This window comes from Ovis canadensis, chromosome 12 (genome assembly GCF_042477335.2).
Source record: "Ovis canadensis isolate MfBH-ARS-UI-01 breed Bighorn chromosome 12, ARS-UI_OviCan_v2, whole genome shotgun sequence".
Classification (NCBI taxonomy): domain Eukaryota; kingdom Metazoa; phylum Chordata; class Mammalia; order Artiodactyla; family Bovidae; genus Ovis; species Ovis canadensis.
Genome location: NC_091256.1, coordinates 69,115,850 through 69,139,304, shown reverse-complemented (window position 1 = coordinate 69,139,304; position 23,455 = coordinate 69,115,850). Strand labels below are relative to the sequence as shown.

Here is a 23,455-nt window from a genome sequence, read left to right as displayed (position 1 = left end):
TTTCACCTGGTGTCAAGGCCTCTCGGATGTGAGAGCTAATAGAGGCTTTGGAGGAGCTGGAGGAAGGGGAGACGGAGGCGGAAGTGCTGACTTTCACAGATCATTTCTTTTCTGCTACGAGTACGGAAAGGCTATCTCCCTGTATTTTCACCCCAAACCTGAGAAAGTGACAGAGTGAGAGGATGAGAACCCTGAGGCCCAGAGGGGACAGTATCCTGCCCACCATCACATGGCCAGCCTGCTGTACACCCAGGTCCTTCTGATTTCAAGGGCCCTGTTTCTCCACAAATGTCCTTTTCCTGACTTAAATTTCACCTGGGCTCATCCTTCCATTTCCCTGCTGAGCAAGCAGGGTGGGTATCACCTCTTCAAGGTTGCTGGCCTTTTTTAGGAGCACAGATCTCAAGCTTTTACCCGGTGTCCTTCCTATAAGCCACCCAGAACTCCCTCCACCGCTGCAGGATTATGAGGATGGCTGGTGGCTCTATCTCCAAGTCATTTGATTGAAACTGGAAGCCTTTTAGCCTCATGAAGCTCACAGGTGGTTTACATGGTGTGTAAAGGTCAACACTGATGTCTTGACTCTGGCATGGCTGCTCCTTATGTGAAGATGATAGCAGCAGCAGTGACAATCACAAACTAAACCAAAGACAAACAAAACCGCGATCAGAGGACAGACTGGAATTAGATCTGCTGAGCTCGGTTCAGAAGAGAGAGGAGGGTCCTGGCTAAGGATCCCCACCAGGAGGTAGGAGCCTGTGCCAAGGATCTGTCTTCACCCAGTGCAGCAGGACCACATCATTTGGTCAGGCGGAAGCCCTCTTCCTAATGGCTAGACTTTTCTAATGGACGGGCTTCTCCATCAAACTCCTGCAGCTAAGAGGCAAGCTAGAGGCAGACACCAACTTAGAAAAACTGAGAGGCAGAGCCTGTGTGAGGGAGATAGGAAGGGTGAAACTCATTGGAGAAGAAAGTGCTGTCTTTCTGCAGTGGAGGACCCTCCTGTGTCTGGGAGTCATGAATATTGCATCAAAAGCATCAGCTTATTTAAGAAAAGGAAAAAGAAACCTAGACGCTGAGAGAATTAAATAACTCCTGGGAACTAGCCTTAGGAAAGTCTTTTCAATTTGATTGTGGAAATACGTTTCTGTCAGGGTTTTGGCCGTGGATTTCCAGCTTTGTGTGAATCCAGATCAAGAAAACCCCTTTGCGATGCCTAAGGGGAGGAGAAAGCCCTTCGTAGAAAGACAGTGGGTTATGTGACTTCAGAAGCAGTGGGGCTCTGGGTACCAACAGGCTTCTCAATACCTGGTTTCCATGCTATCTTTATGTAAAATTTCCCAGTGTTTAACTTTCACCAGGGTAGTTGAGGATGTATTAAGTTGAGTATCGATGTTGCAGCTCAGCATTTTAATACTTCAATTAAATATCAAGGAATCACAGAAACATACTTCGAGGAGACTTTCCAGCATGAGACCAGAGACCGCAGCTTTAAACTGCCGCTCCCTGTTCCAGCTCTTGCTGCTGGTTTTGCTGCAGCAGGGAGCAAACACACATTAGCAAAACATGGCTGCTTTCTGGTGCCTCACAGAAGAGGAGGAGGAGGAGGAGGAGCCTGTTTCCTGGAAGACTTGGTGAGTTTTTGACTGTGGATCGTGGCACCTGGCTTCTGAACCAGAGAAAGGGTTCTTTCAACAGCTCCCCATGGCCCGGCCTGCCCCGTTGCTTTCCCTGCTATTTTAGGACTGAGGGGGGTGGCTTCTGATAGACAACAAGAAGATTGTTAGTGGGCATACTTGGGGTAGTTCTTTGTGATACTGAGAATGAGACAAAATGGAAGGAAGAGCAAGAATAACTACAAAAGGCAGAAGGAAAAGTAAGAGAAGCTCAGAAGGCATTAAAAAGTGTCCAGAGCTAACTCCGTATTGTTCTGTGTGGGCAAGGCCATTCCAGGAGTATATGGAGTTCTGGGAGAACTGGCTCCCAGAACTCAGCTGGCTTCGGCATTCAAGTTGCTCAAATGAGCGGAAGGTTTGGGAAAAGAGAAGGCGGGGAACTGAAATACCCTTTGCATTTCTGCAGCTTTGTCTGAGTTGAGAAGGGCTCTTTAGCCAGAGCCTCCAACCAGAACCTTGTTTCCATGGCAACCCACTTGCAGCCTGCAAAGCTGTGACAACCCACTCTGGATCTAGTGTTGCTGAACCAGAAAATGGAATAGGAGAAGTTTGGTTTCCTGCATTATTAATATTAAACATATTCACAGAGAGGTATGTAGGAATCTGTGTATTCAGTAGTGAATGCCATTTTTCTTCCTTGACCTTAAACATGAATGCACTGGATAGGTTCTAGAATACTGGGGTGAATAAGAAATAGCCTTTGACATTGATGAGGCTACCACCCCAGGGGATCTGTGCCATTTGGCATTTACGTGCTGGGCATTGCACAAGCACAGAGGAGGGTGTAGCTAACTCATAGGGGTTGGGAAGTTTTCCCAGTGATAATAACATTCAAGAACTGACAAAGAAGACATGAACAGGAATTTTCCAGGTGGAGAATGTGAGAAGAAGGGAATTCCTGTGGGAAAAATATCTTTACAGCAGGAAATAAAGCAAATTATGATTTTGTTTCTTGACATGTCTTTGAGATCCGCCCCCTGCAACCTGTCTCTCATTAGGTTCTGCCCTCTCCGGAGCTTCTGCCCATCAGCCCGTGAGCTTCTGGCTGCAGCATTACTTCTTTGGGTTGATTTAAAATCTGTGGACTAGGACTTCCCTGCTGGTCCAGTAGTTAAGAATCCGCCTGTCAATGCAGGGACACGAGTTCAATCCCTGGTCTGGGAAGAACCCACATGCCTTGTAGCAACTAAGCCCAGGAGCCACAGCTACTGAAGTCCATATGCCTAGAGCTCCACAAGAGAAGCCGCCACAGTGAGAAGCCTGTGCCCCACACCTAGAGAGTAGCCCCCCGTCGCTGCAACTAGAAAAAGCCCAAGGCAGCAATGAACACCCAGCAGAGCCAAAAGTAAATAAACAGGTACATAAAAGGCTGTAGACTGACAGGCTCTCCCAGTCCTTTATGGGGCTCACTTACACACTTAAGGGGGAAATGCATTTCTAACCTTATGTAGAAAGATAATACTAGCAAAGCAAGTACCGTGAGAGGCTCAGAGGATGGTCAGGACTGCCTTTTAAAGACAGCTTGTAGGGAACTGTTTGAAAACCCTTTTGTTTGGGGATTAGAATACTTTCTCCCTAAGACATCCCACCATTAGTTTGCGTAATGACTTTTTTTAAAGAAAGATGTACCTGTTCTGAACCACCTAGTGGTCTTTACTTTAACTAGCTGGTTTCTTTATGCTTCTAGGGATATACTAATTTGCATACTGACACCAAGAATATCAAGACAAATTACTTCTCTCAGAGCACTGGAGAGCGAGGCTTACCTCAGTAATAGTCCATAGAGCCCCCCCCTAGGATCAGCACCAGTCATCCTGTGAACACGCCATGCATATTAATTGGTGATAATTGAAAAATAACACCCGTCATCCTTAAAGAATAAAATCGCCTCAACTGATTGCACTTTTATACAAAAACTATTTTATTACCTAGATTCACTAAATTATCAGATTGTCATTATCACATTCAGTATTATTACTAATATATATTTGGTCTTTTATCCATTCATCTAACAGCTATGTTTAACACAATGTGACGGGGAAATAAATACAGAAAAGGACAAGTCCTATTCAGAAGAATCTTACAATTTACTGTGTTTATGGGCTGGTGGGTGGGACATTATAAATAAATATAATACAGAAAATGAAGTAGTTGCTGTATATGTGTATATATATATTTGTGTGTATACATACATAAATATATATACATAGAGAGAAAGTGGGACCTATATCGAGTACCATGCTTCACATATAACACATTCTGTAAGTGTGAAATGATTGATAGTGTAAACATGCTGTAAACATGCAGAAAAGAAGGGATTCGCTTTGATGGATGCCTGGGGCTTCCAGAACAGAAAAGCTTTACAGAGAAAGTAACATTATGTAGAATCTCAAAGGATGATGGCTATTTTGTAGGTATGGAGAAGGGCAAGCCAGGCTGAGGAAAGAGCCTGGGCAAAGGCTGGGAGGAGGCCTATGGTGCGTGTGCCGGGGAAATGGTGAATGGTGCAGTGACGAGGGATGCAGTGTGAGACGCCTGGAAATCAGGCACTCGCTTTGGAGAATCTTGAACATCACCATGCCTCAAAGTTTGGATTTTATTTTTATGGTGGTGGTGGGGTAGGCAGAAACGAGTAGCCGGTGAAGCTGTTTGAGGAGGAAATCCATGCTGGATGCTTATTGCTTATCCTCTGTGAGCTCCCACAGGACACGGGCTCCACCAGGGGAGGCTTTGGATCATCTTTGTTCTCATATATCCCGAGGGCTAACCGGGGCCTGGCACACAGCAGATCCTCAGTAGATAGCTGGTGAATGGGGTTCTACCAATCGTTTAAATTCTTAAAACAAATTTAAGAATTTGTTTCTGGGCATGATGAAAAGGCAGATGGAAAGGATTTCAGGAAAGAGATGCAAGCTGGAAGCTAAGTTCAAGTGAACGCCTATGAGACTGAAGCTGACAGTGGTATGAGAAAGGACAAGAACTGTGAATGGGAGGTCTGGGGAAAGCTCCAGAGAACTTGCTCACTGCATAAATGTGAGAGTGAGGGTCAAAAACATCCTCTGTATGTTTAAAAATAACCAGCCTGCTGTTCACCAAGGCTCAGAACTGCAAGAGAGGAGTTGCTTCCAAGTGGAGGGTGGGGAGCAGCTGAGAAGCGAAAGACAATAGCTTTGCTTTTAGAAAAGTTGAATCTGAGGTGCAGCTGGGAAATTCATGTGCATACTCAAAGGGACAGCTAGGGAGTAGAGCTCAGTTTGGGAGAGAAGGGCTGCACTGAAGGGTGTGGGAGTTGTTAGGATAAGGGTAGTAACAGATACACACAGAGCAGGGGCCCTGGGTTTCCTGGGGAAGGCATGGAGACTGATAAGAATGGGACTCGGAGTCCGAGGAAGGCTTGCTTCTCATGAGTAGGAAATTCAAAAGCTTGAGAACTGGGAAGGGAAGTTAGGGCTAAAAGTAGGAGAACGGAGAGTCAAAGAAGTCAGGGGAGTGTTTTCTGATTGAGAATGTGATCAAATAACTGAGTCTGGTGGAAAACCATGAAGGGTGAAGGCTGATAAGAACCCCCTGGATTAGACAGTCAAGAGCTACCAGTCAGGTGAGTAGAATGGTGGAGGCAGGCAACACTATAGGAAGAAATGTTAGCTGAGAAAATGGAGTGCAGAATGCAGAGTGCTTTAAGAGATTTGGCAGTGAATGAAAAGAGAGAGGAGGGTTTGGCTTCAGAGGAAATCACAGTTGAGAAAAGACATTTTTTATGAAGAGAAGTAAGTTTGTGAGCTTGTGAGAGGCAAGCTTTAATGCCACAACTTAACTATAAACTCTTAGCTGTTTCTATAAGAAAAATATTTTGATTTTGAGAAAAGAAGCATAAGATACAGCTTTCATCTACACATAAAATTCAGTAAAGCATCTGAGCACAGTTTTAATGTAATCATGTCAAGCATGATACATGAAGATGATATTTAGTCTTACTAATAAAGTCTCAGATTTCATCTATGGAAAGAGGGCTTCTTTCTGTAAATGGCTGTGAGGTGGAAGAGGTACTCACATTATGATCTGCCTGTCCCTGTTTCGTCATTGCCTGGTGATGGCTGCAGAGTCCCAAGTAGGAGGAAAGTCAGCTTAGACAGAGTGAGGACTTGATAGTCCTACATTTGGGTTTCATGAATTCCTAGGAATTCTGGGTGTCGAGGTACTTTGGAAGGTCATTGGCTCTTTCACCTTGCCTCCAGAAGACTTCAGTGAACACTGTCTCAGAATTATAATGTCCTACCCACATTAGCGTCCCTGGGACCTAGTAGTAGTGGTATAGTTTATATGGGAAGGGATCTCATGCAATTTTATGCGACTGCTTTGTTTTGGCCAGCTAGAGGGCAGAACTGGCATAGAAACAGATGGAAAAACATTTCCCCCCATGTTTTCTTAACCAAATCATATAGCCAAATAGAAACAAGCACATTTTTTTTTATCCTCTTCCTGAAAGTTGAAGATTTTACCTTGTGTTTTCAGAGTTCTAGGAAAGAATTAGTGTTATAGAAACATTATGTTGGCTGAAATGTGGGCAGAAAGAATTCTACACATTTCAAGGTCCTCTACTTATTGGAATCTCACAGCAACCATGATTAGATCAACTTGGATATGTGGGTATGTCACTGAGTGGAAAACCACACTGACAATACAAAAATTCTTAGTTTTTTGCTTTTTTAAAAAAATCATAATTCAAAAACAAGACTAAAAGACAACTGAACATAAATGATGAAAGCAACATTGATGCAGGTGCCCTGAGAAACAGAAGTGGATAAAATATCTAAGCAATATCAGGGGACTAGCTGAATAAACTATGCCTCTCTAAATTCATCTTACATAGTATTTAGCATATTCAAAACATGGAGGAAACCCGAAAGACATTCCAGAGAAAACCCTTTTCATAATATTCAATTTGAAGAAGACTCTTGAGTCCCTTGGACCACAAGGAGATCAAACCAGACAGTCCTAAAGGAAATCAACCTTGAATATTGGAAGGACTGATGCTGACGCTGAAGCTCCAATACCTTGATCATCTGATTTGAAGAGCTGACTTATTGAAAAAGACCCTGATGCTGGGAAGGTTTGAGGGCAGGAGAAGTGGGTGACAGAGGATGAGATGGTTGGATGGCATGATTGACTCAGTGGACATGATTTTGAGCAAACTCTGGGAGATAGTGAAGGACAGGGAAGCCTGGCTTACTGCAGTCCCTGGGGTCACAAATAGTCGGACATGACTTAGAAACTGAACAAGGGAAAATCCAGGATACACACTGCTATGTAGCACGATACAAGTTTTATAAAATTCAGTGTTGCACATATAGATATATTTGCATAGAAAATACCTGAGGGAACATTACACTCTAGAAATGCTAATGGTAGTTATCTATGGTGATAGGATTAGGGATGATTATTATTTTGCTTTTTCTATTTTTAGGTACTTGCCAAGTATTTTTGTAATTATAAAAAACTGTTTGAACCTGCACTTCAATCTCACAAAAGTGTAATTGCACATGTGTTCCCCTATATGTGTCTTTCCATTTTATTTTCACCAAAATAGGGTCTGGATTGGGGGGGTGGCGCTAAATTCATAATCCCCATGGTTTTATGTTTATATTCAGACCTCAGTATGAGTCAGAACAGGCTCCCTTTAGGCTCTGGACTAGAACAAGTCAGCAAATCAGAACTGACTGATCACCAGATACTCCCTGTGGGTGAAATGGGGGGTTGGCATCAAGACTGGGGAGATGGGGGTGCTTCTCCTGACCTGGGCAGGGAAGGGGCTGCCATGCCTGCTCCTCTCTCTTCCCTGCCCTCACTCTTATTCCGCCCTCTCTTCCTCTTCCTCCTCCTCCCCTTTCTCCCCCTCCTCCATTCCTCCTCCTCTTTTCATGGGCTCTGAATCTTTGATGGCCAAGTGCTCCACTGCTGCGCTTGAACTGCATGCACTGGAGGATAAACAGCTGGCTCAGGAAAAATCCGTGAGCATCACTGATAAAATGTACTAGGAACCAGAAGAAAGGCAGAAATGAGATTTCGACTGTGGCCACCCAAATTAGGCTGTTTAAAATCCTGATTTAAAAAAATATATATCGCACAGGGAGCTCTACCTAATACACTATGGGAACCTGAGTGGGATGGAAGTCCAAATGGAGGGATGTATGTATATGTATGGCCGATTCATTCTGCTGTACAGTAGCAACTAAGACCACGTGGTACAGCAACTACACTGCAATAAAAATTATTTTAAAAAGAAGCAAATAAAGCTACAGGCCATAAAACATGTATGTTTGTGGTAATGAAACTTCTGTGCATCTTTTTTTAAAAAAATTGGAGTATTGCTGCACATCTTGATTGTGGTGGTGGCTGCCTGACACTACACGTGCAACCAAACTGCATAGGATACACACACACACACACACACATATGCACACATGAGTGTAAGTAAGACAGCAGATCTGAATGAGACCAGTGCTTTGTTTATATCACTGTCGGTATCCTGACTGCCATGCTCTGATACTGTAAAATGTTCTGCAAAATTGGGGAAAGCTGAGTAAAGGACATGTGCCATCTCTACTATTTCTCCCAACAGCATGTCATGCCACAGTTATCTCAAAATAAAGAGTTCAACTAAAAAATAAAAGGTATGTGTGAGCCATTCATGTCATGTAAGAGCCACTGTCCACATGGCTCAAGAGTCTGATCTGATAATAAGAACAAAGGGTTTGAAACAAATATCCATTATGGAATTATTATGCATTAGGCACAATGCTAAACAAGCACTTTGCAGTATTCTTTTTTTGTTTTTGTTTTTTTTTTTTTTAGTTTTTTTATTTTTTAAATTTTAATATCTTTAATTCTTACATGCGTTCCCAAACATGAACCCCCCTCCCACCTCCCTCCCCATAACATCTCTCTGGGTCATCCCCATGCACCAGCCCCAAGAATGCTGCATCCTGCATCAGACATAGAGTGGCGATTCAATTCTTACATGATAGTATACATGTTAGAATGTCATTCTCCCAAATCATCCCACCCTCTCCCTCTCCCTCTGAGTCCAAAGGTCCGTTATACACATCTGTGTCTCTTTCCCTGTCTTGCATACAGGGTCGTCATTGCCATCTTCCTAAATTCCATATATATGTGTTAGTATACTGTATTGGTGTTTTTCTTTCTGGCTTACTTCACTCTGTATAATCGGCTCCAGTTTCATCCATCTCATCAGAACTGATTCAAATGAATTCTTTTTAACGGCTGAGTAATACTCCATTGTGTATATGTACCACAGCTTTCTTATCCATTCGTCTGCTGATGGACATCTAGGTTGTTTCCATGTCCTGGCTATTATAAACAGTGCTGAGATGAACATTGGGGTACATGTGTCTCTTTCAATTCTGGTTTCCTTGGTGTGTATGCCCAGCAGTGGGATTGCTGGGTCATAAGGTAGTTCTATTTGCAATTTTTTAAGGAATCTCCACACTGTTCTCCATAGTGGCTGTACTAGTTTGCATTCCCACCAACAGTGTAGGAGGGTTCCCTTTTCTCCACACCCTCTCCAGCATTTATTGCTTGCAGATTTTTGGATCGCAGCCATTCTGACTGGTGTGAAGTGGTACCTCATTGTGGTTTTGATTTGCATTTCTCTAATAATGAGTGATGTTGAGCATCTTTTCATGTGTTTGTTAGCCATCCGTATGTCTTCTTTGGAGAAATGTCTATTTAGTTCTTTGGCCCATTTTTTGATTGGGTCGTTTATTTTTCTGGAATTGAGCTGCATAAGTTGCTTGTATATTTTTGAGATTAGTTGTTTGTCAGTTGCTTCATTTGCTATTATTTTCTCCCATTCAGAAGGCTGTCTTTTCACCTTGCTTATATTTTCCTTTGTTGTGCAGAAGCTTTTAATTTTAATTAGATCCCATTTGTTTATTTTTGCTTTTACTTCCAGAATTCTGGGAGGTGGATCATAGAGGATCCCGCTGAGATTTATGTCTGAGATTGTTTTGCCTATGTTCTCCTCTAGGAGTTTTATAGTTTCTGATCTTACATTTAGATCTTTAATCCATTTTGAGTTTATTTTTGTGTGCGGTGTTAGGAAGTGATCTAGTTTCATTCTTTTACAAGTGGTTGACCAGTTTTCCCAGCACCACTTGTTAAAGAGATTGTCTTTACTCCATTGTATATTCTTGCCTCCTTTGTCAAAGATAAGGTGTCCATATGTGTGTGGATTTATCTCTGGGCTTTCTATTTTGTTCCATTGATCTATATGTCTGTCGTTGTGCCAGTACCATACTGTCTTGATGACTGTAGCTTTGTAGTAGAGCCTGAAGCCAGGCAAGTTGATTCCTCCTGCAGTATTCTTTTAAGAAGTTCATCCACCTTATGATGGGTGTTATTGTCCTTATGTGATATATAAGGAAACTGAGCTCAAAAAAATTAAGTAACTTGCCACACTCGCCCAGCTAGTAATTGCAAAGTAATGAACCAACCTAGGTGGTCTGGCTCCAAAGCAAACATACTTAATCCCTAAGCTGTACTCCTTTTGTGTTCGGTCAAGTAACACGTTTGCTTTGAATGATATTTAATTCAGATAGGGGGTGTCTTGTCACCTCCCAGCCATCATTTCTTTGCATCGATCCTTTGGGGCTGTTCCCCTAAGGGTTTATCTAAATACTTACAACACTTTTTTATATGGCCAATTTTACTATCTCCAGTTTATTATATCAAATTTACCATCAATCAAGTTTATTCCCTGCTATGCAGAGAGTTATGTGTTTTTAAATTGGAACTCACTCTCTTAGGTTTCTTTGGGAAACTCCCCACTCCCTTTCCACCTACTGAATAATTATGGAGATTAGGTGGGGCTTGTCTACATACTCAGTTAATGCAGGGCATTAATGGAATACAGATGAATCCTGTAGCCGGAATTGAGAGAGAGTGGCAAGGTTGGGAGGGCCTGAAAAATGGTATCAGGGCAGAGATTAGCTTCTGGAACCAGGGTGGTGGTTGAACACATGTGAGTGAGAGCAAAGGAGTGGAAGCCAGGGAGATGCATGGGAAGTGGGGAGAGAGAAAAGACAAAAAGCCACACAAGTCCAGCTCCAGAACTGGCACATTCAGAGGGAACAAGATGGCAGTAGAGGAAGGGGTGGACAAGAACAAACCCAAGGTCAAAAGGGTGACAGTGGAAAATGGCTTTCCAGCTGGAATGGTCTGGTATGCTTCCCATGAGAAACAATCAATTCCAGAACAGGGACAGTAGTGGGACTTGTCACTCAGCTCATCCTGGCTCCAAGGTGTTTTAAGACTTTAATCACTGAACCTCGAGTGTCATAATATACGTGTGCTGTGTGCTCCATCGCTTCAGTCGTGTCCAACTCTTTGGGACCCTATGAACTATAGCCCACCAGGCTCCTCTGTCCATGGGATTCTGCAGGCAAGAAAACTGGAGTGGGTTGCCATGCCCTTCTCCAGGGGATCTTCCCGGCCCAGGGATTTGAACCTGTGTCTCTTACATCCCCTGCATTGGCAGGCAGGTTCTTTACCACTAGTGCCACTTGGGAAGCCCTCTAATATTATATATGATCCCTTTTAGTCTGGAGAGAAAATGATCTCTTTTCTGCCACATGGAAACTAGAAACAGCCTTAGGTGCTGATGGCCTGATTTGGAGCAAGTGCAGTGGTTATGACTTAGTGTCTCCTATGGCGAACTGGCTGCCCGGTGCCACTTGGAAGCTGAACTCCTTGTGATAAAGAGGCAGTTTCCAGGCCATCTCTGGGAAAAGGCTGAATGTTTGCAGAGAAGGATGGAGACAGGAGAGGGCTACAGGCTTCACGTGGGTCGTCTCTGTCTTATGCTTGCCTGTCCCTTTTCATGAGATGCTTTGTAGAGGCTTGGGAAAGAATTGGTCGGCTAAAGTTAGCTCTACAAAGACTGCCTCCGAAAGAGAAATGAAAGAGAACCTTCACAACCAGTCACGGGGGAGAGAGGTCATAGCAGAGGGAGGAGCAGGAGATGATGTAGGGAAAAAAAAATTAATGAGAAGCTCACTGGGCATGATAACAGACTGACTTGAAAAGGGGAAACGAGGAAAGGATTCTGGGCTGCCCCGGGACTGTCTAAGCTGCATGAAATGTAGAGATAAAAGGTAACACAGCTATCTTATTAGAATAGGGGGATGTCTGCACCTCATGCGTTTCTCCTCCACCCCCCTTTTCCCAGCTACATCTCAGACCCAGGGGCATTAGTGATGTGAGATGAAGAGAAAGCAGAGCTGCCTGTTTGGGAGGGAGCAAAATCTACTCGTTGTGGCAATATTGATCAAGAGCAGTTTGAAGCCATTTCCTCCATTGGACCTCATTACCCGCATCTGCCTTTGAGTCTGGGTTCCCAGGCTGATTGTTGCCAGGTGGCACCCACCCCTGCCAGACACAGGTGGATGCCCAGTGTCCTCGAGGAACTCACTCCTGGTGAGCAGGGCCGCAGCTGGCCCACAGAGGAGGCGTGGCAGGGAGGGGCCAGCAGTTCTGGAAACAGCTGGTATGTATGTCATCAACAGAGTCCCTCTTCCTTTGATGTGAAAGATTCTCTACACTAAAGCCTCTGTGAGCTGCAAAAACATGGTAATAAGGTGTTTTTTTTTTTTATTTTGCTGCTGAAATGAAGCAATTATCGCAGACTAGGTAGGCACCTAAGTGACTGCAGTGGTATCCAAAGTGAGGTTGGTTTCCACTAAAATAGAGAACATTTGTGGAAGCTGCCTTGATGCCTGACTCATAGACATGGAGGAGGGTCCCTTGTCATTGGGCTCCTATAAGGGTGGGAGAGAGGGAATGGGGTGGGGCAGGGAGGAAGAAGTGAAATGCAAAGCAGAGCAGAGAACCACAGTAAACAGTCGCAAAACAACTTTGTAACAAACACTTCCAAGTAGCCAGCCCCTCTACCCCCTTCTATGGACGTGGGCCTGTCACATGGGATCCTGCTCACTGGAGAACTGCTGCAGCCTCCAGGATCTCAGGAGACATAGGGAAATTCTGCCTTACAAATGGAACTGCTCACAGCTGCTCTGGAGTCCTTGCTTTGCTGAGCAGTTGGCCAGATGCTTGCAGAACTGAAGTGAGGGCCCAGGGTGATACACGTGTGTGTGTGTGTGTGTGTATGTGTGTGTGTGTAGTCGCTCAGTCGTGTCTGACTCTTTGCGACCTCGTGGACTGTAGCCCGCCAGTCTCCTCTGTCCATGGGATTCTCCAGGCAAGAATACTGGAGTGGGTTGCCATTTCCTTCTCCAGGGGATCTTCCCAACCCAGGGATTGAACCCGGGTCTCCTGCATTGCAGGCAGACGCTTTATCCTCTGAGCCACCAGGGAAGCCAAGGGTGATACACATGGGGAACACTTAATCCCTTAACCCCATCTTTTCTGTGTTCCCACTCTCTATCTTAGCATCTACAGCAGAGACAATCACCATCCTCTCACTTAGAGCAGGGGGTCCCCAACCCCTGGTACTGATGCACGGCCCGTTAGGAACTGGGCTGCACCGCAGGAGGTGAGGGAGTGAAGCTTCCCCTGCCGCTCCCCATCGGTCCTGGTACTGCCTGAACCATTCCTCCAGCCCACACTCTGTCCACGGAAACACTGTCTTGCACGAAACCAGTCCCTGGTACCAAAAAGGTTGGGGACTGTTGACTTAGAGCACTAACTGGATATTCTAGAAAGCAAAGTTTCGCTGAAGCCATCTGGGTTGGGAATATACTTGTAGAAGTCGCTTCATAAATACATTGTCATCATTTCTAGCCTCAAGAGTGGCTGCAGACCAACAGCATCAGCAGCACCTGGGAGCCTGTCAGAAATGCAGATTCCAAGGCTCCATCCCACACTGGATGAACTAGACATGTGCTTCAGCAAGATCCCAGGTGGTCTATATGCACTCTGAAGGCGGAGAGGCGCTGCCGCAAGTCTTCAGCATGCCTTCTCTCCATGGTATTATAATGGAGCAAGCCTGGTCTTCGCGCTTAGCCCTAGATCCACACCTTAGCTTCATTACTTCATGACACTGACCAAGAAATACCTAATTTCTCTGAGACACAATCTCTCCAGTATAAAGTCATAATGCCAGGGTGGTTGTGAGAATTCAGGGAACTAATTCATATCAAGTGGCTGCCAATGAGAACGAATGAACACACAGTCTCCCCACTAACCTAGTCTTCTTGTTAAAGAACCTTTGCGTGAAATACAGTACGCCCGTTTCTAAAAGGCTAGCTTTTATAGAAGCTGGTCTTTTCAAGTGCTATAGGAGGGTTACACAGAATTCCACTTTGCTTGATCGATCTTCCCTCTCTCAAACTCAGCCAGGCTTTCACAGCAATCTTTTTCTAAATTATGTCTACTTCATAATTAAAGGCAAGATGCTGGCTTATTTCCTGGTCTGCTGAGCCCATACTCGAAGCGAGCTGGCATCAGGGGACCTTTCACATTTCCTTTTCTCTAAAGTGGACAGTGGTATACCTGCTCAGGGCTTGTGTTCTGACAGTTTTGAGTCCAGATTCTCAGTTCAGTTCAGTAGCTCAGTTGTGTTGAAAACTTTGTGACCCTATGGACTGCAGCACGCCAGACTTCCCTGTCCATCACCAACTCCCAGAGCTTGCTCAAACTCATGTCCATAGAGTTGATGATGCCATCCAACTATCTCATCCTCTGTTGTCCCCTTCTCCTTCTGCATTTGATCTTTCCCAGCATCGGAGTCTTTTCCAATGAGTCAGTTCTTTGCATCAGGTGGCCAAAGTGTTGGAGCTTCAGCTTCAGCGTCAGTCCTTCCAATGAATATTCAGGACTGATTTCCTTTAGGATGGACTGGTTTGATCTCCTTGCAGTCCAAGGCTCTCTCAAAAGTTTCCTCCAAGACCACAGTTCAAAAGCATCAATTCTTCAGCGCTCAGCTTTCTTTATAGTCCAACTCTCATATCCATACATGACTACTGGAAAAGACCATAGCTTTGACTAGACAGAACTTGATTGGCAAAGTAATGTCTCTGCTTTTTAATATGCAATCTAGGTTTGTCATAGTTTTTCTTCCAAGGAGCAAGCATCTTAATTTCATGGCTGCAGTCACCATCTGCAGTGATTTTGGAGCCTAAGAGAATAAAGTCTGTCACTGATTCCATTGCTTCCCCATCTATTTGCCATGAAGTGATGGGACCGGATGCCATGATTTTCATTTTTTGAATGTTGAGTTTTAAGCCAGCTTTTTCACTCTCCTCTTTCACTTTCATCAAGAGGCTCTTCAGTTCCTCTTTGCTTTCTGCTGTAAGGGTGGTGTCATCTGCATATCTGAGGTTATTGATATTTCTCCTGGCAATCTTGATTCCAGCTTGTGCTTCATCCAGCCCGGCATTTCGCATGATGTACTCTGCATGTAAGTTAAATAAGCAGGGTGACAATATACAGCCTTGACATACTCCTTTCCCAGTTTGGAACCAGTTCCATGTCTGGTTCTAACTGTTTCTTCTTGACCCACGTACAGATTTCTCAGGAGGCAGGTAAGGTGGTCTGGTATTGCTATCTCTTGAAGAATTTTCCACAGTTTATTGTGATCCACACAGTTAAAGGCTTTGGTGTAGTCAATAAAGCAGAAGTAGATGTTTTTCTGGAATTCTTTTTCTTAATTTTCCAACGGATGTTAGCAGTTTTATCTCTGGTTCCTCTGCCTTTTCTAAATCCAGCTTGAACATCTGGAAGTTCTCAATTTACATACTGTTGAAGCCTTGCTTGGAGAATTTTGAGCATGTTTTTTGCTAGCCTGTAAGATGAGTACAATTGTGTGGTAGTTTGAATATTATTTGGCCTTGCCTTTCTTTGGGATTGGAATGAAAGCTGACCTTTTCCAGTCCTGTGACCACTGCTGAGTTTTCCAAATTTGTTGGCATATTGAACCAGATTCTAGTTCTGCAATTTACTAAAGTAGGACCTGGAGGAGTTATCTACTGTCTGTGAACTTATGTAGAACACAGAACTGAAAAGTCCTTATCTACTAGGGTCACTGTAAAGAGTAAGTCAAAATCTGTATACACTGAAAGCATAGAACCTCGTGCATAGTAGGTGTTAGTGCATATTTATTTCCTCCTGCTTTGTATCTGGAACTAATTCTAAGCCTTTTGGGAGGATAATCAAAATAATGAAAACTAATATTTACTCTGGAACATCACTGGAAAGAGGAAGGTTTGCCTGTCAGTGACACATGCATAATTTTTGATCCTCTATTACTCATTGACTATTTCAGAATCGGAGTTAATGTTAGGTTAGACACTCCAGCCCATAGAGTATACTGATGAATCAGCCTTATGGTTTTAATAAGTTAACCATGAAATGTTACCTGTTTTTACACTTAGGAAATCATGCTAACTTAGTCCTTGTTTGATCTTTATAACTTAAAGTTTTCTTTATACATTTTCTTTCCTCTGTAAGTTTAGTGATGGCCTTTGACAAAAAAAAAAAAAATTCTGACCTAGTAAAATTCTTATTACTAATTTTTCACATATGACAATATATGGTTTAAATTTACCCACCAACTTTGAGTTCTCAAACCAATAGACTTCAGTGAAAAAAACTCAAATATTAGTGTGTTTTATGGGTAGATAAATAAGGTAGAGAAAGGATGGAGAAGGAAGGGCAAGTAACAAGTGAATGATAATAAATAGTATAAGAGGGAAATATTCAGAAGTAGAATTAAAGATGAAAGATGCCTTCAACTGAGCTTTTCAAGGAAGTGAAAAAATCAGTAAGTTTGAAAAACCTGGCCAGGCTATCTATTTTAGTAGTTTGGAAAGATGAAAGCTCTTCCACCAAAAGCAGTAAAACTGGAGAGAATCATATAATCTTATGAAAGGAAGGACCCATGAGAGATCTTCAAGTCTGTCTTCTTTATCTTGAGTCATGCCTGCACTTATAGTACCAGACAGATGAGAACCCATTTCTGCTTTTTAAACAATATTAGAGGAAGATATGCTATAGCCTGTTGATTTCAGTTAGCATTCTACAATTTTGAAAGTTTTAAACAAGTTCCGGTCACAGGTTGCTTTTCCTGAAATCTAACCGAGGTCTCCTGGGTTGGGAAGATCCCCTGGAGAAGGAAATGGCAACCCACTCCAGTATTCTTGCCTGGAGAAAGAATCCCATGGACAGAGGAGCCTGGTGGCTACAGTCCATGGGATCACAAAGAGTAGGACACGACTGAGTGACTAACACTTTTCTTCTTCAACCGAGGTCTCATGTTTTTTGCTCAACAGTGATTTAAAAAAAAAAATACTTTTTTTTTGGCTGAGCTGGGTCTTTGCTGCTGCACTGGCTTTTCTCTAGTTGCAGAGAACAGAGGCTAGTCTTTGCTGCGGTGCATGGGTTTCTCATTGTGGTGGCATCTCCTGTGGCAGAGCAGAGGCTCTAGGGTGTGCAGGCTTCAGCAGCTGTGGCACGTGGGCTCAGCAGTTGCAGTTCCTGGGCTCTAGAGCACAGGCTCAACAGTTGTGGCTCACAGACTTAGTTGCTCCGGAGCATGTCGAATCTTCCTGGATCAGGGGTCGAACCCGTGTCTCCTGCACTGGCAGGCAGATTCTTCACCACTGAGCCACTATGGAAGCCCTCAACAGTGATTTTTATAGACAGTATTCTGCTAAGCACTGGAGTTCAAAAATTCTATCCTAGAGCCTTCTCACATCCAATGCAGTGAAGCCGTCTATCCCCTGGGGTAGTGTATGTGCATGTGTGTGTGTGTGTGAAACACAATTTAGCTCCTTTAAAACCACTTTGAGAGTTTTATCAGGTGTGTCTCAAACATCTTCTAACAATGTGTCACAAATGTAACATCAGTGATTTCATGCACACTTTCCTAGTAAGTATCTGTATTCCTCTACTATTTCCTGAACAAATGAAATCCTTAGATTTACTATTTTCTGCCAGCTTCAAGTAAATACTTTTAAATGTAGCAAACTATATTTGAAAAGTCAATATTTGTAGTTTATAAAGAATTTCACTTATGTCTATTCTCAATTTTAATTTTGACCAAACTGATGAGGCCTGACATCCTCTGTCTATTCTAGATGTTGTGCAGAATCAAATAGCCCCACATTTTGCTGAATTTCTTCTCATTTTTCTCTATCCTGTTCTATCTCCTATTCTTGCTCATCATTCTTTTGTGGTGGTGGTTGTTGTTTAGTTGCTAAGTCATGTCCAACTCTTTTTGTGACCCCATGGACTGTAGCCTGCCAGGCTCCTCTATCCATGGGATTTTCCAGGCAAGAATACTGGAGTGGGCTGCCATTTCCTACTCCAGGGGATCTTCCCAACCCAGGGATGGAACCTGTGTCTCCTGCATTGGCAGGGGGATGCTTTACCACTGAGCCTCCTGGGAAGCCCTCATCCTTCTCTCCCTCTGTACCTTCAAGACTCAGTCCTAGGTCTTCTGCTTCTTCTCCATAGGGGATCTCATTTACTCTGTTGACTTTATTGCTACCTAAATGCCCACAACTGCTAAATCTAGTCCTCCAGTTCAGATATTCTTCTGAACTCAAAAGCTGTATGTATAGTATTTGTATATCAAATATGAGCATTTTTATATCTCAGAGGCACAGAATGTTACCATGCTCCAAACTTACTCTTTCTCCCTTTACCTGCCATCTTTCTTCCTTCTGTTTTTCCCAACCCAATAACTGGCACTACCCACTATTCACAATAACCAAAAGGTGGAAAGAACCCAATTTCCCATCAGCAGATGAATAGGTAAAATGTGTTATACACATACAATGGAATATTATTATGTCTTAAAAAGAAGGAAATGCTGACACATGCTACAGCTGGGATAACCCTTGAGGACGTTATGCTACGTGAAATAAGCCAGTCACAAAGGACAGATACTGTATGATTCCACTTATTCCTAGAGTGATCAGATTCACAGACAGAAAGTAGAGTGGTCACTGCCACGGGTTGAGAGGAAGGGGCCATGGGGAAGAGAGGGTTGCTGTTTAACTGGTACAGAGATTCAGTTTAGGAAGATGAGAATTCTGGAGATGGACGGTGGGGGTAATGATCGTACAACAATGTGAGTGTACTTTAATGTCCTGTAGATGCCAACTTAAAAATAGTTAAAGATGTTAAATTGCATGCTATGTGTATCTCACTACAAACTTTTAAAAGACAAAAAAAGTATGGTGTTAAAAGACACCACATAAAGCAATCCCAGAAAGTGGAGCATGCTCTAGGACAAAGGACCAAGTTTTAGTAAAAAATCAAAAGGCATAAAAAAGGAGGAGAGAGGGAGGGAAGGATGATTATGGAATAAAGGAGGCCCAAGAGATAAAAATAAGGAAGAGTAAACAACAACACCTTCCACCTGGGGTCTTAAGCCAGGAATGTAGAGGTTATGCTTGAATCTCCCTGCCCCATGTATCCATTTCTGTTTGCACATGTGCTTTGCTTACAGAAACCCCCTGGTTTCAAACTTAGAAGCAAGCATCAAAAAGAGTTTTGATAAGGGAGGAATTTTTATGTTTTAAAGTTGCAGGGAAGACTTACAAAGAAGGTGAGCCTGCTAAGGGCCTTGAATGTTGGGTGACTTAAGAACCGGTTGCTGGTGATAAGATTCTAGATAGAGGGACAGAATGAGGATACAGTAGGAATAAGCTTGACACCCGAGTGGCAGTTATGGATGGGCAGCTGCAGGAAAGCCTTCTTACCTGACCAGTCTGGTTGCTGACTCCTTGTAGAGGTGGGCCTTCTGGAGCAGTGTGGGCCAAACTCTACTCGGGGAGAATAGCATGTGGTTTTGTAGATAGGCAAATGCATGTACGCGTGTGACAGTCTGTGATGTAAAGGAGTCAGAAAGAAATTAGATCGTATCTAATCCTGGAAGCTCCTGCAAAATAGGGGTCATACTAAACAAAGGAATGGGGCACTTGAACACGTTGATTGTGAGAGGATAGGTCTTACAGGGAAAAGGGGGGCTTATCCAATCAATGCCGTACTTTAGGGAGAAGGAATGGAGAGGGGACACTTTCAAGAGATGACTTATCTTCAAAGGCTGTTTGTGGATGCAGGCCAGATGAGCATCTAAAGGGATGCATGACATAACTAGGATGCACTTATGGATTGAAATGCAGTGGAAACCCCATTTTGAGAATTAGGATTTCTTAACAGATGACGGCTAAGCTTGCTGTTCAACACATTCAGAGTCTGTTTCCTGTGTTCGACATCTGTGTGATGGAACACGGCCCTTAGTTACTAATTCAGTGCTACCTCTTTCCCTGCTGCTGCTGCTAAGTCGCGTCAGTCGTGTCCGACTGTGCAACCCCATAGACGACAGCCCACCAGGCTCCCCGGTCCCTGGGATTCTCCAGGCAAGAACACTGGAGTGGGTTGCCATTTCCTTCTCCAATGCATAAAAGTGAAAAGTGAAAGTGAAGTCACTCAGTCATCTCCGACTCTTCACGACCCCATGGACTGGAGTCTACCAGGCTCCTCTGTCCATGGGATTTTCCAGGCAAGAGTACTGGAGTGGGGTGCCATTGCCTTCTCCTCTTTCCTCTGGACCATTCTTATATTTTAAGTTCCCTCCCCTATAATTGGTTAATGTTCTCCACTCTCCTTTCTTCAGTTGAAGCAACAGTTTTGTCTAAATCTATCAATCAAGGTCTTGGCAGAAAACAAGTTATATACTCCAACTGGGTCTTACAGAATTCACTGAGGGATGATTTGACAGGTACAAAAGGGAATAGTGCAGTACGCAGAGGCTGTTAAACAGTAAAGTGTTGAGACCAGTCTCAAGCCTGAAGAGCAGGAGGAGGAGGGGTTACCAGAGCCCCGAGATGGTGAGGGCTGTTGGGACAGAGCTGTGACTTTCACTGAGGCACGAGGGGGCCTTTGAGGAATCTCAGCCTTGTTCATCCCTCTGCTCTCACAGAGGTCAGCCTCTCTGGTCTCAGAGCAAAATGAACAGTGATTGGTACATCAGAACAGCAAATGGAATATTCCCATTGGGTTTCCATGTAGATCTTTTGCCATCCTCTTCTTTAATACTGCAGCTTTATTCTGAGCACAATTTAAGGATTTTTCACTCTTGCTTAATTTTGCTTTTATATTATCATATGTTCTTACTTATTCAATGTCTACTTTATAGCTAGGTAAGACCTGCTAGTCTTAACCTGAGCTATGGGCCCCCCACCAAAACTTCTCAAGACTCAGGAATAAGCAGCTTTTAATGCTGATTCAGACTCAGGAGGCCTGGAGAGGGACCTGAGAGTCTTCATTTTAAACATGTTCCCAAGTGATGTCCATACAGCTGGCCCATGGACCACATTTTGAGGAGCAAGGCACTGCAGGATTTTAAAATGGTCTTTAGATAAAGTACCAGCTGCCCTGAAATTAGTTAGGTGAGGCAGTGGGAGGGTCCACCTTTCTGCTGACAGCCTGCCATCTGCTACTTCATTATTTCTTGGCTTTGCCACCAGTTCCCAGGATTCAAGTGTACCATGTACTTCTCCAAGTTTCAAAATTTCTGCCTTCTACATGGGTTTTAATGCTGCTCTTTTTTCCTGGACTTGTGAGGGAATGATGACAGCAAATTACTATGATTATCTTCTGGGAATGGTGTCTTCTAAGACCTGCTATCTGCCTCACCACTGCTGTCATTTGTTTGAACACCATTCAGCTTGATGCTTACCTGAACCAAATAAGCTGATGATGTTTTAGTGATTGGATCAGTGAATTGCAGGAAATAAGGAGTCCGTAATCTTAAGGTGAGCTTTCTTTTACCAAGGCAAGGTATCACAGCCTAAAATTTTATTGTATCTTAATATATCTTACAAAACAAGGGGCCAGTTTGTCAGAGGCTAAAGCTGTGCAAATAGTGATGGAGGCATAGGGAAAGGGGGAGAGACGTGTTCCTCTGAGTTTTATTTCAGACAGGAAGCTGAGCTATGAAGAAGTGGAACTCTGAGAGGCAGACCTGAGGAAGTTACCAGGTGACATTGAGAGAAGGTTCATGCCAATGAATGCCACCCAACCTTGTGCCTGTGGACTGAGATAGCATCAAGACCAGTGGAACTAAAGACGTGGGGAGTAAAAGTGGAGAAGAGGACTATAAAAGATGAATCTTTGTCGTCATCAATTGGGAAAAGCAGCAGCAGTTAAGAACATAGTGATTTTAACCGAAACAGTATAAAAATGCTGTTCTCTGTGTGCCTTCGGTATGGCCTGTTCTCTACATGTTGATATATTCTTTCAGATAGTCCTGCCAACTCTGGAGAGTAGCATAATTAAAAGCTCAGACGCTAAATTGCTCGGGTTTAAATCTGGTGTGCACCGATTCCTGGAAATGTGGCGTTCCGAAGCTTTTAACCTCCCTGTGCTGCACGTTCTTTACACAGTGAAATGGACATGAAAATAGTAACACGCTCACAGGGTTGTCTGGGGGAATAAAGGGCTTGATAAGTGAAAATTTCTCAGAACAATGCATGCATAGACTAATTTCTCAATCAGCGCTAACAATAATTATTATCATCATCTCATCGAGTTTGATTTCCTGCTTAAATGTGAGTTCTTTCCATGAAGCCAGGTTGTGTTCTCTGGATTATAGTGGGATGACCCAGTTCGTTATAGTGGAGAGGGAGTCTTAACAGTGTCGAAATACCCACAGGATACGTTCCCTTTATGTTTATAGCACAATAAGCATCTATCTATAAAGGAACATGGGAACAATGATCTGAGAGTGTGAAACATACTGACTGATTCGTCAGTGATTCTGAGGAACTAAGGTGAAGGAAATTCATGCTTGCAATGGTATATCAAGCTCTCAGTTTGTGGCAGTTTTTTTCAGGAGTGAAAAGGAATTAAACCCTCTTATGGAACCATTTAGTCCTTGAATCAGGAAGGTATTTCAGGTAAGTTCTGTGAGACTCAAAAGGTAATTATTACCAAGTATCCAGTGTACCATCAAGTATTGGCTAGGTCCCATACAAGCATATTATTTAATCTTCTCTCACTCCTTCATGGTAGGTAAGTATCGTCACATAATCCCCCATCAGTGAGGAAATGATGGGCCTGGAATTCCTAAGTGACTCTCTGATCAAGGGCAAATGGCAAGTCAGAGAGGGAGCCATCGCTTGTCTCCGTAGCCGGTGGGCCTCCATTCTGCCTATTAACTCTGTGAGCCAGGCTAAGCAGTCGAAGAGCAAGGCCCATTTGGGAAAACAAGAAACTCATTTCAAAAAGATCCTTGACAAAAGGTAGCAGTGATCAAGGAGGGATAAAGATAAGGCCCAGGGGAGTACTATTTCACAATTGGAAAGCAGGGGAAGACATGGCTATCTCCTCATCTAAATCTTTTCAGCCTACAGATGAAGAGGGAAGGGTCTAGACCTCAAGGTCATTTGCAGTTGGTGTCAGTGTGGAGACAAGAGCCCCTTCCTGGACTATGGTTCATTTCACTCTCTCTCTACATAAAGTGCAATTGCTCTCACTGGGAATGAGAGGCTGTCAGTATAAGTGTCTGTGGCATCCTTTTAATAGGAAATAGTTAAACTGGGAAAAATCATACTTTTTAATTATCGAAATCCTTTACTGATGCTGAGACATTGTTTGTTTGGTGAACATATGTGGAGAATATTAATAGATATTATATATTACTAAAGCTCCTTCTTATTGACTTCTGCATCACAACATAAACACATAGAGCCCAATAAAACATGACTTTGTCTTAATAGCATTATGAATAA

At 43.4% G+C, this 23,455-nt stretch overlaps 1 protein-coding gene and 1 pseudogene across 1 annotated transcript in view; both read left to right on the top strand.

The window, feature by feature from the left end:
• ASTN1 (astrotactin 1) overlaps window positions 1-23,455 on the top strand; it is a 368,181-nt gene that overhangs the window by 47,301 nt on the left and 297,425 nt on the right. The gene's annotated exons all lie outside the window — the stretch shown is intronic.
• The window catches only part of LOC138416256 (casein kinase I pseudogene), a 28,680-nt pseudogene continuing 6,791 nt past the window's right edge, over window positions 1,567-23,455 (top strand).